General features: G+C 45.4%; 1 long non-coding RNA gene across 1 annotated transcript; it reads right to left on the bottom strand.

Moving 5' to 3' along the window:
• Positions 1-8958: 8958 nt before the first annotated feature.
• On the bottom strand, positions 8959-16619 carry LOC131588302 (uncharacterized). The gene is made up of 2 exons (XR_009279551.1): positions 16390-16619; positions 8959-9734 (listed from the first exon to the last, which is right to left on the bottom strand). It is a non-coding gene; the product is annotated as an uncharacterized LOC131588302 (long non-coding RNA).
• Positions 16620-18032: the final 1413 nt, after the last annotated feature.

The following is an 18032-nucleotide window of genomic DNA, read 5'->3' as shown; positions in this document are numbered from 1 at the left end:
ATATTATATATATAATATATATGTATATGTATATGTATGTATATGTATATGTCTATTTTATATAATAAATGAATTTTGTATCTATATATATATTTATATATATAATATATATATGTATATGCATATATATGTGTATATATATATTATATAATAAATGAATTTTGTATCTATATATATATATATATATATATATATAAAAAATATATATTTTATATAATAAATGAATTTTTCAGCTGGGCCTGACCCCACCCTGCATGGTCTGACCTCATGGGCAGCCCCTGTAAGAAGTGTCTCTGGGAAAAGTGCAAATCTTCCTTTCATTTCCATGGAGCTGGCTGGTCCTGCACCCCTGAGCTGTGCCTGTGATCCAGCTCCAGCCCTGGGTTATCCATCCTGATATGTCAGCACAGCTCCCAGACCCCAGCCAGCTCCCTTTGGGAAGCTCTGGGCCCAGGCAGGAGAAGCTTTGATGTCTCTGCACCTGTCTGTCCTTCTGTGCTGCTTCCTCCTCGTGGAGATCCCTTGGCTCAGCAAACTTCTCCAAGTGTCCTTCCCGAAATCTGCTTCAGGGGTGAATGGAACATTTGGAAAGGGCTGGGGAAAATGGTTCTTTTGAAGAGAAAGATAATGCTAAGCTTATATCCATGGCATCTGGGTTTTCTGGTTATGGGTACATTAAAATGTATTTAAATACTGGTATTAAATGAGAGCTTCTTGCTCCGAGTGCAGTTGTCCAATAAATTATTTCAGAAATGGCTTCAGACTTTTGCAATAATAGGTTTTTGGCAAGCAACAGGACTCTTAAAAGAACCACTTTATCATTATGAGGAGATCATAAATGAGAGTTAACTCCTAGATACAGTCGTTTGCAGAGCCATCAGAGGTAATAACAAAATATGAGCCACTTCTAAATGGACTGCTGAGGAGGAAGCTGAGGGGAAAAAACCTGTCACCAACCCACAGCAGGCCAGCAAATGCAGGCAAAATGTATTAAACCCTGCAGGGCAGCAGAACCCCTGTGTCAGATGGAGCTGCCACAAGAGGGTTTTTCTCTTTGAGAAGAATCCCAGAGCTGGGGAGGTCTCATCTCCAGTGGACACGAGGAACTGTGTGCTCCCAGCTCTGCTTCTCCCTTTGATGCAATTTTCAAGTTTCACTTTCAGCCTTCTGTTCTCACCAACAAAAGAATGAACAAGTCTCTCAGATTTAATTTTTTTTTTTTCCCCCCCAGAAAAAGTCATTGCTCATAAACCTCTGAGCACTCTTTTTCCTGCAGAGGGAATGTTCACAGGAGCACAGAGCCAGGGGGAGATGCTGTCCTGCTCTGGCTGAGGGTGATTACTCATGCACCACATCCCAAATGATGGCACTGCTGACTCATGCTGACACAGGCATGGTGAGAATTATTACAGGAATTATCAGACTCTGAGGTGGCCCTCAAAGCTCTGCTCTCTGTGACCAGGGACAGGAGCTGAGGGAATGGCTGGCAGGGGTATCAGAGGAGGTTTTGTTGGGTATTTGGAAAAGGTTCTTTCCCAAGGGAATGGGCACGGCCCCCAGCGCTCCAGAAGCATTTGGACAAGGTGGGATTTGATGATCCCCAATTCTATAATTCATGAGCAAAGCAGTGTCCAGCAAAAGGATGAGCCAAAATGAACCAGTTATCCATGGAAACCCTCTGAAAAACACCCCTCAGACACTCTGGACCTGGGGGCTCTTGATCGTGAACTGAAGGCCTCAAGCCACAGGCCTCGAGCTGTAGTGACAGAGGAGACCAAATATTTGGAGTATGACAAGAAGCAGCTTAGCCAATTTAACTTATCTGTTTTCATAACAGTTGGAGAGACTCCTGCATCTCCACTGGGGAGTGGGTGGGGGGTTAGGAGAGCTGTCACACTTTGATAAGTAGGGCACTCCGTTATGAAAGATTAAGGCCAGAGATGCGGATGCAGCTGAGTGTAAATGAGACTCCCAAGAGTGAAGATCAAAGTTGGGAGGAAAACCATAGTAAAGCATGAAAACCAAACTTCCTACCAGGAATTTAAGCATGAAAGGGCCATGGTGACTTTCAGCTTCGAGGCTGGAGGCTGAAGGCCTTACTGAAAGCTGTTGGAGGGTCTCTGTGCCAAGCTTGGATGGTCCTCACTGGAAACAGATGGGAAAAGAGGGGTTCCTGCATGTCCCATAAAAAGAATCAATTCTGCAGGCTGGGGAATCGTGCTAACAAAGCGAGACAAGATACAGCTTTGATATTTCTTGGCATTTTTCTCCTATAAATATGAAGACCACAAGACTTTAAAAAAAGCCCAGAGGGTTCTTGTCTGTGTGTAGTCATGTAAACCATTGCTCATCAGAGAGGCTTTCTGGCCAAAGAATTAAAGCTGTTTCCTTCCTGGCCCCATTTGTTAAAGATTTTGTCTCTGCTGCTTCAGTACATCATAGCTGGCTGGGACTTCACAGGATGGGAGAGGGAAAAATCTCTTGCACAGCAAGGTGATAGCCATGAACACTCATCTGGTACAGGAAAAGAAGGTGCACTGGTCTCAATTCCATATTCTCTTTATCGCAGAAATTCTGCACATGTTATTACCTTGGCCAATTCCCTCACTCTGAATGACTTCATGTGAAATTTGGGGTAAATAATTCAATTTCCCTGCGCCTGCAAAAGAGGAAACGGGGGGGGGATGTGTTAAATAGTGATTGTACTTACCCTATAAACTGCAACTCAGCCATTAGATCCATCTTATCTGAGCCTCTGATAATCTCTTGCTGCTTCCCACATTGTAACGATTGAGTTTGTGGAAATATGGCATGGAAGGAGCAGGAATGAGGTCTGTGCTCGTGTTCAGGTCAGAGGAGCAATAAAAGGAACACGGAGGAGCTGCTTTGGCAATGGTACTTCTCACTTTTCAGATCCCAGCCTCCTTTAATTAACTTTCCTAAAGTATGTGAGGAAAGAAGGGTAGAACATCGAGCTCTTCTCGTGTGCTCTGACTGCAGCAGAGCTTCTCTGCAAGGCTATTTTCAGCAGCTGCTGCTCATTGCAGCTTCCAGTGAAGGGGGATAGGGGTGGCATCTCCCACTAAATGTGCCAGCACTGCTGCCTGCACTGCCACCTCTCAGTTTGGGGTTAAAAAGGATGGTTTAAGGCACAGTGGAGCTTGTGGAGCAGCCCAAGGGGAGGCAGGGCTGCACCCTGGTGAGTTCTGGGAGGTGAGTTCTGCCCTCCTTTGGAGTTGCACTGCAGTGACCTCTCCCATCCCCAGGGACACCCCAATTCCAGAGCAGTGTCCCTGCCTGGGGACAGTGACCTGCTCCCAGTGGCTGATGCCGGCCAGCACCTTCCCTTTTACAGGGTTTATAATGGGAGACAGAGCCCTTGCTGGTTTATTTTCCCCCTTCCCCACATTTTTCTCCTTCAGTTTCCCATTCCATCCTCATCATCTTTCTTATCAAGTCACTCCCCCCCTCGATCTTCCTTTTACACTGGGGACAGAGTCAGATGTGAAATCCCCCATCCCTACACCCCAGCTCTGCCCGTCACCAGCCTGTACCAACCTCAGGGGCTTCACTTTGGTCATCAAAACCCTGCAGCAATAAATCTGGGAGAACTGGATTGGGCTGAAGTGCACAGCAGTGGAGAGCACGAGATGTATTTGGGTCTGAAGCAGCTACACCACACAATTTGCAGTTCTTGGGATGGAGCTGAGTAAAGGCTCTGGGTTTTTATGCAGGGAACTGGGTCATTCCTCTGCTGCTGCATTTCCACCCCACCTTTACCTGTGAGCAGAGCCATAACCGCATCACACCTTCCCCTCTGGCAGCAGAGCCAAACTCTGGGATGAATTTTCATCCACAGGCGACCTGGTTTTGTTTCCACCACTTTTACCCAGTGATCTCCCTCCTCCCATCCCTGCAGAAAGCAATTCCTGACTGGGAGCTCAGCATCCAGCAACTTCCAGGAGAGCAGGGATGATTTATATCAGCTGGGGATTGAACCAGATTATGTTTAGCTTTAGTGCCCTGTTTCAGAAACAATAATGTGATGAATAATCCTTTTATGTTCATACAGCTTGTATAAATATCTGAAACATGTATAAAACCAAGGAGAGGAGGGAATTCATTAAGGTGGTCCAGGGAAATGTTGCTCTGAGACACCAGGGGCTGCTTAGGAGAGTTAAAATTGGTTTATCCCATTACTTTTTCTTAAGAAAGAAACCAGGGGAAACTAAATCTAATGAAATTTTTCTGAACAATGGTGGGTATTAGTTTGTGGAAGCATATTCCTGAGGAGCTCATGGGAGCATTAGTGTGTTAGTTCAGCTGCCCTAAAATATGCATGATAGCTGTTCTTCCATGTTTTACTGTAAAATTCCCGATCAGGCAGGTCCAAAGTCTGGAATCAATAGCAATTTTTCAATAGAGTTCCATGGATTTACGGGCAGGCTCCATGTGCTCATTATTTAAAATAAATGAAGGGAAGAAATAGTGAAACAAAATGTGACAGGGGCAGCGATTTTTGGAAAATCCCCCTAATTTTAAAGAGACCTTCAAGCCAACTTTTTAAGACAAAACAGGGCATGCATTGAATTTTCAGCTCAATGACATCATGTCACCCTGATTTCATCTGGTCCCCGCATGTTCTCGCTGGGAGTGTAACTCGATGCGGCTCCATCCAGCTCGTGGCACGCTGTGATTTATTACAATTTAAATGATAAAGCACCCAAGAATGTTCAGGCAATTGGATTAGCCCATTGACTGAATGTGCAGACAGCTATTTTTAGGAAAGAGGTGTCAGTTTGTGCAATATTAGACGGCCTGATCCGTTTTTTACTGAGGGGGCAGGGGAATTTCCTTTATCACTCTGGTTCTGATGTTCCCTCTGTGTTCTGTTCCTCCCAAGTGGAGATATGCATGTCACAAGATTTTATTCATCAAAGGTGAGACCAAGTTCTTGACACCCTTTGCTGAGTCTTCTGAGAGAGAGAGGCTGGCAGGATAAACCAAGCCCAAATTCCTCCTGCAGTTTCGAGAGACTCAGGACATGGCTTTTGGTGTTCCCACATGCTGTAGGGACGGGTCAGTAATGATAATTTATGAGGAGCAGGACTAGAGCTTGTCTAGAACACATGCAAGTCTCTGGCTGCCAAGTTCTTGATTCACACCATCCCCATCCTCATAAATTATCAGGTGGATCCTCCAAGCTGGAAGCTGTTCGGACCCACAGCTCCAGACAGACAGACGGGAAGTGGAAAAAACGATGCTCCTGTCTTTTGTTTGACAAATATTTTAGGATAAGGCTCCAAGCCAAAGCAAAAATAACCCTGAAACTGGAATAATTCATGAATAACGTGGCCCAACAATAAAAGGTTCGTGTTAGTGCAGTGGATTCCTTAATTCAGCCAAGAGGAGAAAGTGCTAAAATCAACACAAAGGGATCCCATTAGGAGATGAAAGGCTTGTTGCAATCCCTTTGGTTTACTCAGCTGGGTCACTCTAGGAGCACTGAGTGCTCAGGTGTGGCCTAATTCTCCTTTTCTTGTGTTCCTAAGCTCGGGGCAGGGGCTGAGGGCTTGTTTAGGTAGGAAGGGAATTCGAGATGTGTATTTTGAAGGACAGCATTAATGATTCTGGCCATCCCGAACTGGTTCAGCTCTTCGGGACACAAATCAGGGAAAGGGCCCTGTTGGCTCCCAAAATTTGTTCCTGTCTTGACAGCAAACTCTTCATTTTACATGAAAGCATCAGCAGCTTCTGGGAAACAGGTTAAATCTAGTTCCAAACTTCCTCTTGATATGGATAAAATATGTCTAGGAGGGCTGGCTGGAGTGATCCCAGCAGGAACGAGACCTCCTGCTGCTGAGCTCTTGGTTCAGTGTTTTAACATCTGATCTTACTGTCCCTGGGTCAAAATGATGCCTGGTGCAATTTTGACAATGACATTAGGGTCAGCTTAGGAAAGAATTCCTTCCAGTGCATGTGTGGGTTTTGAATCCATCCAAGTCCGGCTCTTAGGAACAAAGAAAGGCTCTGAAGGCAGCAGATACAGAGAAAAAGCCAAAACTCAGATTCATTTAAAAACAGAAAAGAGCAGGTTTAAGTGCTCATTCTTTTAAACATCTCTATTTCTGCGTCTCCTCTGGCAGTGAAAATGTTTGGGTTTATAGAAGAAACATGGGGGCAGCACCAGTGCTGAGGATTTCAGGGATTAATTGCTTAGGTATTGTTAATTGGGAGGGGGGCAGTCACCAGAGAGCTGTTACCTTTGTCTTTTGTTTTAGCAGCAAGCAGGAAAAAGCTGAAAGGAAAGGATGTGGAAGGATATTCTGGCCCATGTGTGTAAAAATAGGGGCAGGCTGCTCTCAAGATCAGAAATTCCCTCATGGAATAGCCCTCCTGGGTAATCCCCCAGCTGCAGCTTCCAAACCCCCTGGGCTGGGCTGTCCTGGGCCTCCTGGCAAGATTTACATTAAATATAAAAGTACATGAAGGAAATTCTGCAGTCAGTGGTGGAGAAGCAGGGATCCCAAAAGTGTCGGTGCTTCCCATGGCAAACCCTGTGCTTTATTCCAGGGAATTCCCTGATCCTGATACCCCCAGACTCACCTCACTGCTGTTGTGTTTATCCACAGTGAGGCCTGGCTGTGTGTGAGGCAGAATTTCATGACAGAGGAAAATTAGTGCAGTGAGGGGTTTATCATGATCTATTTTATAATAAATAAATAAATTAGAAAGCAGGACTTTTGCAGCTTTTGAATCTTAAAGCCAGAACAAGCTGAGCATCTCAAGAAGCCTCAATTAAGCCAAGATTTGTCTGTGCAGTTTTTCTGTGTGACTTTTCTTCTGGCTAACATGGGTTAACAGGGGAAAATCTTCCCTAAAAGCTGTGCAAGCTGCCAAATGCAGCACACTCAGCTCCAAACATCCAAAAACTGCTTGGAGGGTGGGAGTCAACAACTCTCAGTGCCCTCAGAGCTGCTGAAGGCACAGCTTTATCCCCCCCACTGCTACATTACCTACACTGGAGGTGTCTTCACGGGCACAGATGGAAAAGGTTGTAAAGGAAACATTTTAAAAGTGAGGGTGCATTAGAGGAGTGATTGCAGCACGGTGATTTGTGATTTATAGCTGCAGTAATGGACTGGGTCTCAGCAAGCTGAAATCCAATTATCAGCCCTGCCATCTCAGGCAAAATGCTTAAGCCAAACTTTCTAATCAGTGCTTTTAGCTTTGGGTTGGTTTTCAGAGGTGCTCAGCACTTCCTCACCCCACAAAAATAACATATCCCTGGCCTTCTGCAAAGCAAACCCTCAGCATGGAAAGCCAGTCTCCCCTCCCCTATCCAGGAGGAAAAAAATAGATTAAAAAAAAAACCCAAGAAACAAAAGAACCCATTAAACCGGATTATATTTTATACTATTGTGCTTGATAAATATTTCCAACAGCTGGGTTGAAAATCAATAATTTTATTCCATGTTATGTGGAAAATCAAAGTGAGGAAAAGAGGTTCAAAATGGCAAAAATGAGGGATGTGATTCTCTTCCTGTGTGAATCAGGATCAGGAACATCTCCATACCCACCTCACAAAGGGACTTGTGAGAGTTAATTCAGACCTCTGCAGAAAGTGGCTGGAGCTCCACAGATGAAGTTGCTGTAGAAGGGCTGCATTATTAAATAATGAGGTGCCATCACATGTGAATAAAAACACTTAGATATTTCTCCATATGTTTTAGAGCACTGTGTTGTTTTCCAGCAGCCTCATCCACTCCAACCTGCAGAGGATCAAACAATTCCCAGAATATTTTGTCTTTTCTCTATTTCTGAGATGAGGAGATAGCTCTGACAGCATTGTTGTCTCTTTTTGGGGTATTGAAACAAAAAAAAAAAAGGGATTTCTCTTTTTTAAAAAAAAAAAAAATGGAAAAAGGGGAAGGTTTCACACAGCACGTGCCAAAGGAACGAAACTTCTCCCTCGACATCTGTCCCTGAACAGCAGAGGAGACCTTGGGTTTCATATCTCAGCTGTAAAGATAAATGTGGAAACACCTCCCCCACTGTCCCACTGCAGTGGCACGGCCGGACTGGGAGAGATCCCTCAGGAGAAGGAACTGCTGGAAGCTTTGGTTTTACCACTGGAGTCTCCTCTTGCCCCTCATCCCCCAGGGAATTCACACCAGCACCGAGTCCTCCATACAACAGACAGAGGTTGTGTTTTGGCGGGCTGGAATCTGGGGAAAATCCTTCCTAAAATATCCTAAAATAGGATCCAGCAGTTTTATTTGCCTTTGCAATGCCAGCCTGTGTGCCATGAGTGTAAGGACAAGGAGCATTTGGCTGCCTGAGGAATATGGGGACTTGAGCTCCTTGTTGAATACTTTTAGCAATTAAACCCAAATGTTGTGTTTCTACTGGGTTTTGATCACTATTTTTAAGTTGTCTGTTCATATTTCCCAAAAGGAATTGGATGCTGATGTAATGACAGCAAGGACACCACTAATTCAAAACCAGGGCTTCCCTGCTGCTCCAATTTTGCTGCAGCATCTTCCAAAATCCACATTAACCCCCAAAACTACACACAGAAGGTCAGGCCATGTGAAAAAGAGCAAAGGGGGATGAAGGAGAACAGGAATGACACCAAAGCTGTGCTGTTATTTCTGAATTACCCATCAAACAGGGGAGAGGAAAATACTGATTTCAGGGTTCTTTTTCTCCTATTTGAGCCCTCAGCAGTGAGATGCAACAGGCAGACATTGGTGGAGTGAAAACACAACTCAATGGAAAGGCAAATTTTGTGTGTGAGGTGCTCCACGAGCCCACCAACCCTCTTCCCAAGCTGGAATCCAAACCCCAGGAGGAACCCAGCCCCAAGCACTCCATCCAGGGAAGGAGGTGCTCTGAAAGCCCTGGTGGGAAGGGGAGAAAGGGGTGAGCAAATGAGACAAACACATTTCAGGTAACTGATTTACAGAGGTGCCATTTACTGGATTCCTTATGGAAAACCAAGTTCTTTGCATGTTCAGACATGATACAAGCACACCAAAGCAAAACCAAAGTCCACTGATTAATTTGTGATCCTTTCCACACCTCGTGTCCTTTTCTGGAGGAGCTGGAATCCAGGTGAGTGTGACTTTATCCACAAATAAGTTCATGCACCGAGAGGACTCTTCTCAATCCTCAGCATTTCTGATGCTTCACAGCATTTCTTGCATAATTCATCCTAAAAGTGAAGCCACCAGCAGGGCAGTCAAGTGAGAAGTGTGTAATGGCCTGGGAGCACCAGCCACAGCTTCCAGGGAAAGTTCAGCTTCTTGGAGCAGCCAGAGGGAGCAGTTTGGAGACTTCTCTCAGGAGCTGAGCTTCTCCTCTTTGCCCTTTTGTCCACCTTCCACAGGGATGCAACAGCAAAGAGAACCAGGCTTTGGTCAGTGTTGGTGTTTGGCAGGAGCAGACATGGAATAAACTCAACCAGAGCTCATCCACTCCTTGTCCCTCAGATCCTCCAGCCCTGCTGCTTGAAGGGTGGTGTGAGAGGCACAGCAGAGCCCGTGCTCATCCTCCCATCCCTCCCAGCCCCCGAGAGAACAGACATTTCCATCAGATACACCACCAGCCCACTGCTGAGACACTGCTGTAGGTGGAGCTCTGCGAGTCGAGGCAGCAAATAAATGATTCTGGAAGTGTCAGACATTTCAGTCCAGGAGATTAGAGATTCATTGACTGCAGTGTGGGAAGAGCTGTTAAATAAAAACAATTGCAAGCAGGCTCACCACGGAAAGCAGAGATTCCTCTTTCATCCTGGAAATTATATATATATATATACATATATATTTTAATTGGTTGGAGTGCCCTCATAGATTCAAATACAGTGCCAGAGCATTGGGTGAACAACAGAAAAACAGAAGGGAAAAAATGCATGACTTGTTGACAGAAGTACCATGGATTTCATTGTTACATGTGGGGGTACACCAGAGGGTCAGAACCTCATTCCCAACCAGAAAAGCTCCAGAGAGGAAGAATTTGTGCTTAAAGAGCAGCAGAACCCTGTAAACCAGGAGACAGAAATATCGTGATGTGCTTGGCTTCCTTGGGCAAAGCACTTTTGGGTGCATTTCTTCCTCCTATTCCTTCCTTTTACCTTGTATAAATGAGTCTCCACCTCTTTTTGGGCAGGGAAAAATCTGTTTCCATGTTCTAGGGACAATTTCAGGGGGAACCTGGAGGCTCTTCCCCTCCATGCATAACAATAATCACAAACTGTAAGATCTCACCCCACTGCATGACTTGTTGGACATCCATGGGGTCGAAAGCACCAAAATTGTAACACAGGAGTAAAGTTCAGTCTGGGCCCAGGGTTAAAACCAGAATTATTGCTGAATCCAAGACTGATGAGCATCCCCTTCCATTATTTAAAGCAGGAGAATTTTAACTGGCTGCCAAAGTCAAATTTTCAGGCATTCCTTTGTTTGGCAGAGGGAAAAGGAACCCCAAATATATCAAACACAGAGGCGGTGAATGAGTTTGCAAATGCCTCTCGTGAACTTGGGGATGTATTCAGATCAAAGGAGCGTAATGAGATATTCTGAATAACACAGCAAGATATTCTGAGCAATATTTGATGCATCTAATTACTGAGAACGTGCCTCACTGAGTTTTCCAGCAGCAATGCCCTGCAGGTCCCTGTCAGTGGATAGGATCTGTGGATTGCCAACCTGGACTGAGCTCAGGAACATCAGCAGGTAAATGATTCCAGGTAAAAAAACTCAGGAATCCCAAGGAAAAATACATTGGCACGGCATGAGAGTCGCAGCCATCCTACTGACGACCTAAAACAGCTCCACAGATGATGATGGAGCTCCTCCCAGTTCGGTTTTGGCCTTGGAATGAGAGCCCAGGTTAAACCAGAGGTCCCAAACCTCCTCTGGGCTTGGCCACACATTTCTCAGTGCTCCCCAAAAAGCTGAAATCAGCCAATGCAGGACCCCAAATTAACTCTATAAAAAGATCTTGGACTCCAGCACTCATCCACCAGCTCCAAATGCCAACGAGTCAGCCCCATCCCAACCCACCCCAGAGAGGCTCCTGGCTGATAATTTAATCCTTTAAATGGATCCCTCCTAACAGATCTGCCTTTTCTGGAGCTGCCATCTTTTCCTCTGGATTGACTCATATCGAAAATTCCAGCTAAGCATATTCATTTCCTCTAAATACCTGATCCCCTTCCATGGAAAATATTATCTTGAGGAAGAGCCCAATGAAATTGTGCAACCTTTGGCGTTACAGTATCAGGTGGGGAAGCAGCTGGAAAACACAGGATCTTCGGGAAGCCCAGAGTATTATTAGGTTTGATGAGATCCATTTTCTTGATGGCTTCTGAAAGATCTTTGTGCTAATTAGCTAAGAATACCACTGAATTATTTAATTATCTCTACTTTTGTGCCATAAAATATGTTGTCGTATCACGCTCTGTCTTGCTGTTGCTCTTCATACTTAATGATGCCTTTAGAGTTCCTGATTTCCTTTGTTCTCCCGCTGCAAGTGGTTTTTGGTGGTGCTGGGGAAGGAGGGGAGAGCGGAGAGGGGAGGCCAAGGAAAAAATCTCAGGTTTTAAAGGGATTTTTACGTGTGGGAAAAGTCTTTACACATGCTCAGCTCCATCTCCCTGTGCCATACACAAAGAGTGTCTCAAAGCTGTATTATTTATATAATATTTCTAATAAATAATATTTATTGCTAATCCAACCAGGAATTCCTTCCAGAGGGGAAAAAGGGGAGAAAACACCATTTGGGGGGGAAAATAAAAAATTAAAATCGGCATGGAATGCTGTTGTTTTTTTTTTTTAACCAAGGAAGAGGTAAATTATGATAATTACTCTGACTGGTAGGGTCCTTAAGCATTACTAATTAGCATTTATTGCCTGGATTATTGAAACAATGTGTGTGTTCCCAAGAGTGAGGAAGAACTGGGATGCTCTTTCCTTGGGAGCCCTGGGAAAAAGGCAGGGCAGCAGGAATGCGGCACAGTTGGCACCGAGGCTCCTCTCCCCGAGCACGGCGAGCTCCAGCCTCGTGCAGAACTGGAATTGTACCTTTGGGAAACCCACGCCTTGAACTCCTCAACCCTGCCTGCCTTCCCCCCCTCCTTGCTCAGGGAGAAGGGAGCAAAATTTAGGGTGGAAAAAGGAAAAAAAAAAAAAAATAAATAAAATCAAAATGGTTTGGCAATGGTCGGAGGCGCAGATTAAGGTGGAATCAATCCTCTGGGAATTTGGAATTTCAGTGTCTCCTGTTATTCCAGGGATTGTGCACAAAGCTCCTATGAATGAGCATTTCATTGCTCTGAAGGACTGAGGTATGGCCAAGCACTTCCTTACAGAGGAATTAAAGGGTTAACAAATCCAACAAAAAATTGGAATATTGTTGTATTTCCAACTGGCATTTTGACCGACTTTGTCAAGAGCTTGCAATCAGATTTCGGCATAAACTGCATTTTAATATCGAGCATTTATAATGTGATTTAAGTTCGGAATTAGAAATCGATCAGGAATTAATCAATCATCTAATCAGCACTAGCCACTACACAGCATCTCAACTGCAATTTGCTATCTGGCCCAATAAATCCTTAAGTACCTTGGAAATGATTCAGGGAAGAAAGGCAGTAAAAGTATTCTCTTTTTTTTTCTTTTTTTTTTTTTTTTTTTTTTTTAAGCTGCAGCTCTGTGCAACTTTAGGTCCTGTTAAACCCCTGGAAATAAAAGAGCAACAATGGAAAACTGCAGAATGCCTCAGACCTTTTATTTTTACCTTTTCCTGCCACCAAACCCTGTGCCTTTCAACTTGGGAGAGCAAGTTCCAACTCGGCCACAACGAGGTCAAAGTCACCGAGCTCAAAGCTACAGTTGCTGCTCAGACAGAAATCCCAGACATCAGAGTTTTGCAAAATTTACCATATTTTTGGCTTTTTTTTTTAAAAAAAACTATATTAAAAAATAAAATCTCCTGCCTCATTTTCTTATCTTTCGCCTTTTTAATTATTTGCATCACATATTGCACAGAATATTTAGCAATGGGTTATATTAAACACATTGGCAGCGTATTAGATATACTTGAAACTTGTTCCAACCTGGTGGTTTTTATTTTAGCGCTAATAAAAATTTCTTCAATCCTTATTAAGCTTTACTTATTAATTAAATGATTAAATGAATGGCTAATATTTATTTTCTCTTCCATTTTCCTTGTAAGAGAAAAAAACCCGTCTTTTCGTCCACAGATTTGTTTTTTTTCCTAATGAAAACATAAAATCATGGAAACGCATGAAATTATTATTGGAAGAAGTCTGTAACACTAAGAGAAGAAAGCCTTGGAGCCGTAGGAATAAGGCAAAAAAATAAACCCCAACCGCAATATCCCTCCTTTTGTCTGCTGAAGGTAAAAAATCGCTGCAGGAATCGTTCTGCACCGAGTTCTGTGTGCTGGAAAAGAAACGATTCCTGCTGGATATTTCTAAAGGGACCGACTTTTACCAGCGCTGACATTTCTGCAGCTCCCGGGCACGAACGTGGCCGAGAATCCTCCCTGAACCTGCCTGGAATTGTGGAGTGGGAATGCAGGGAAGGGAAAAGGGTGTGTGTGTGTGTGTATGGGGGGCACTCGCTCTATTCCAGCCGCTATTCCCTCTTTTCCTCCTCTCCTTTCCCGCTGGAAAACCCAGCCTGGCTGCAGCTTTTCCCATTTCGCCGCCCTGCGCTGTTTTTTGTGGCCGCGCTGTTTCCCTTCGCAGCGGATGGATGCGGGATGGGGAGCGCTGGAAGCGGCTCCCGGTGCGCGCAGGGGCGCGGAGCCTGCGCCGCTCCGTCCTCCCCCTTTCCCCCCGCTCGCATCCATCCCCTCCCCGCCCATTGTTTTTGCCGCAGCCCCGCGCAACCCCCGCCCCGCAGCGCGGACACAATAGCGACCCCCGGGGAGGGGACAGCGGGGCCGGGGCTCCCCGAGCCCCCCGAGCAGCGCGGGGTGCGCAGGGACCCGCGGGGTTCTTGGGGGGACCCATCCCGGACCCATCCCAGCATCGCGGACAAAGCGCTCGCCCCTTCCCTGCCCGCGGAGAGGGGCGAAATTGGGGTTAAAAGCTTGGGGAAGCACCCCTGAAAAAAACTACTTTTTGCGGGGCTCCAGCGCTCCGGATTTACGAAGCCAGGCAGGTAACAGAAAATAAATGCGGCTCGTTTTGGAATTAAAGAACGTTTGGAATAATATAGAAATTCAGAAGGACAAGGCTTCCTTGGCATTTTTTTTTTTTCCTCCCCCCCCCCCCCCCCTTCCCCCCGCGGAGGTAAAACGTTCGGTGGAATTACAGTGGCAAGAAAAAGCAGCTAAAATTAATTTAAAAAAAAATCAAAATCAAAATCGAACAAGAAACCTTTTCCAGTTCAATAACTGTTAAACAACAGGAACCAGCAAACGTATCCTAAAGCTCTTAAATACCAAAATGTTACACCGTCAATTAATTTTTGGTGCATCGTTTTAAGTTCAAGCATTTGCATTCAAATATCAAACAGTAATTCGGTGCCATAACAAGGTACAGTAACTTCATTATAAATTGCCTTGCAGAACAGAGATAAGAAATACAGTTCCAACCATAATTAATTTTACAGCAACATAAAAAAATCTAATAAAGGAAAAACAGCAGCAGCAGGAAACATTTCGAACATTTCTGATTCATCATTTACATATCATATTGCCCGGAAAAGCAGCAAAGCTGGAAGTTCTAGAAAAGGACTCACAGAAAACTTCAGCATTTCTTTTTACTTTCCAACCATTAATACATGCAACCATTTTATTCTGCAGTTTATTTTTCCAACCTATAAAATCCAACCCGTCTCCTGGCTTTTTATTTGTATATTTTTTTTTCCTCTCTCCTTCTTTTTGTAATTTTTTTTTATCCTTTTTTTTTCCTTTTTTTTTTTTTTCTTTGGTTTTTTTTTCCTTTTTGGTGTGTCCATAGAGCACATTTCCAAGATTAATCGTTCAGTTTTAAACTTGGAAGCATGAGGCATGCTGGGATTTCAGCTGAGGTCAAGCACCAATGTACCGAGCTGTTACTGTTACGCTCTCAGGGTACTCTGTGTTGCTCTCAAGAAGGGAGGGGGGAAGGCGAAAAATAAAAATAAAAATCAAATTGAGATGCTCTATGCAGTGGCCTGCAGCAAATAAAAAAAAAAAAAAAATAAAAAATCTCCCTCTTTTACCACAGGCGTGATATTAATATTCCTCCATATGGAAATATCTGTATTTATAGTTTTATTTACCTCTGTTAGTTCATACATCTGTGGATCGCCACGCACACCTCAATAACTGGATTTGCATGCATCCCTATCATGTATATCTTATCTACACACGCATATATAATAATGTGTGTACACACATACACCCCCATATCTGGATCAGCTGGAAAATTATCTCCTGAATATACACACACACATTAAAAAAGAAAAAAAAAAATTAGGGGGGAAAAAATTATATAAAAATCGCTGCGGTACGAACGCTAATTTTAATTTGATTTTTATACAGAAAATGGCCATAACCACCGCCCTACATCAACCGATGGAGCTTAAGGAGGAGAAATAGACTTATTTTTCCCTTAAAAGGTCTCTAAACACTATTGTATGTGTGTGTATACGGCTCTAAATATACACACCCGCGCTCACACATATACACATAGAGAGAGGATATATTTCTAAAATAAAATAAAGATGTCAAAGCACAACTCACAGCTCCCAAGAGCCTAACCCGTGGATTTAAAAGCTAAACATCACAAGTTAGGGTCTCAGGGATTGAGAGGGGTGCAACAAACTAGTCCTTGTACCAAAAAAAAAAAAAAAATACAAAAAAAATTAAAATAAAAATACCGAAACCAACGGGGATCAAAAAATAATAATCATAAAAAAAGATCAAAAGGAGAAAGAGGAAAAGAATAGCAGGCAAGTTCAATTCATGGCTCAAGATTACAAAACAGGACACACAGGTGGAAGGAAAGAGCTTCTCTAAGGACCCTCTGTTGAGAGAATACATTCCATTTTTAATCGTTTATACAAAAAAAAAAATATGACATGGCGCGGCAGGTTCCTTACAGCTCCCAACAAGGTCGCTTGCGACAAATACACGAAAAGTCTCCGCATTTAAATAACGAAGAGGAAGTTTGGGGCAGTGACGGAATTATTTTCATTGTTTCAACGAGAAGGAATGCAGAAATAAGAGCAGGAATCTGCAGCTCGCTCCCGGCCCCTGGCACAAAGCGTGCAGCAGCAGCAGCAAGGCGCTGCCTCCCCGCCCCCTCCGCCAGCCCCGGGGATGGAGAAAAACCCCGAGTCGCCACAAAACCAGGTAGAAACTCACCATTTGGAAGCGGGGGAGGCTCCGATCGGCGGCGCTGGGAGCGGCCGGGGGGGCCGGGGCAGTGCCCGCTGCAGGCTGGGTGCCCGGCGGGGTTTGACACCCGAGCGGCTGCGAGCGTGCGGTGTGTGCGCAGCCGGGGGAGGGAGGCGGCCGAGGGAGGGCGGGTGTGTGCAGCTGGGCAAGCCGCTTGCATTTTTAAAACATCTCTCTCTCTCTCTCTTTTTTTTTTTCCTTTTTTTTTTTTTTTTTTTTTTGGCGGGGGGAGGGGGAGTTTTTTTTTTTTAAAAAAAAATAAAATAAATAGGGGGTGTATCAAGGAAAAGGGAAAAGAAAAAAAAAAAAAAAGGAGGTGGGGGGGTTGGTTGGGGGGGTGGGGAGAGGAAAGGAAAAGGAACCGAATTCCTCCGCAGCTCCTCTCGCCTGCCGCCCTCCGCGCTCCCCGGCAATGCCGCTGCCGCCGCTGCTGCTGTTGTTATTATTATTATGATGAAGAGACGGGGCTGGGGGGCTGCGGGAGCCGGGGCCAGCCCGGTGCCGGAGCGAGCCCCAGACTGTCAGCGGGGAGGAGGAGGAGGAGGAGGAGGAGGAGGTGGAGGAGGAGGAGGAGGGAGGAAGGGCGCGGGCAGCAGCGCCGCAGCCCCGGCCGCCCTCCCCTGCCAGCCGCCGGCCGGGGCTTCAAAGGAAAACCTGGAGAAAAAGCCGCTCGCCCGGGAGAGGAGGGTGCGAGCCCCGCGCACACACAGCACACACCGCACACACACAAAGGGACTCCATCCTGCACCGACTCCTCTCGCCGAGCACCTTGTGCACCCCCAGCCAATGGAAATTTACGCCGGCCATAACCCAGAGCAGGATTTCGTCCCCAGCTTGCCACCTCCTTCCCTCCGCTCTTCTCCCCCTTCCCTCCCTCCCTTTCCTCCCTCTTTCCCCCCCACCCCCCCCCCCCCCCCGCCCAAATAAATAATACGGATCCGCACCCTCCACCCAGCTCTGGAACCGCTTTAGGCCCAGCGGCATAAGCGGGGAGAAGCCGAAACGTTCCGGAGGGCCCGAGGTTAAAAATGCAAAATATCCGGCGCTGCCGAAGGCAGGTCCCCCCCGGCCCCGGCCCCGCCGCCGCCCGGCCGGGGGCAGCGGTAACAGGCACCATTACGGAACCATCATCATCATCATCATCATTCACTCCGTCCTTTTCTCACCTCAGGAGTCTGAGCCCATTCACCAAAGTCCTTCCTCGTCCAGGAGCTCAAATATTTTTTTTTTCCTTTTTTTTTTTTTTTTTCCTCCTTCTGGATCAGCCAGTCCCGACATCATTAAACTATAGTCCTCCTCTTCCTCCTCCTTCCTTCTCCCCCTCTCTGTCTCCCCCTCTCTCTTTTTTTTTTTTTTTTATTTCAAAAAGGGGGAGTGGGGGGGTAGCTGGGGGGTGTGGGGGGAAGCAGACATAGCTGCATGAAGTGGCTGCCTTTTCGAAAGCACATTTAATCTTTCCTGGCTCCCCTAGGCTTCGATGAATTAGAAGGGAAAGGAGAGGAGAGGGGGAAAGAAAAAATCCAGGCAAGGGAGGCTGTTGAGGGACAGCAAGCATCAGGCTCAAATCAACGACCAGATGAAAATGTACTAGACCACACTGCCCCCTCTCT

The sequence above is a fragment of the Poecile atricapillus genome, chromosome 25 (genome assembly GCF_030490865.1).
Source record: "Poecile atricapillus isolate bPoeAtr1 chromosome 25, bPoeAtr1.hap1, whole genome shotgun sequence".
Taxonomy (NCBI): Eukaryota; Metazoa; Chordata; class Aves; order Passeriformes; family Paridae; genus Poecile; species Poecile atricapillus.
Note: the sequence above shows the minus strand (reverse complement) of the source record. Positions and strands in the feature narration are given on the sequence as shown.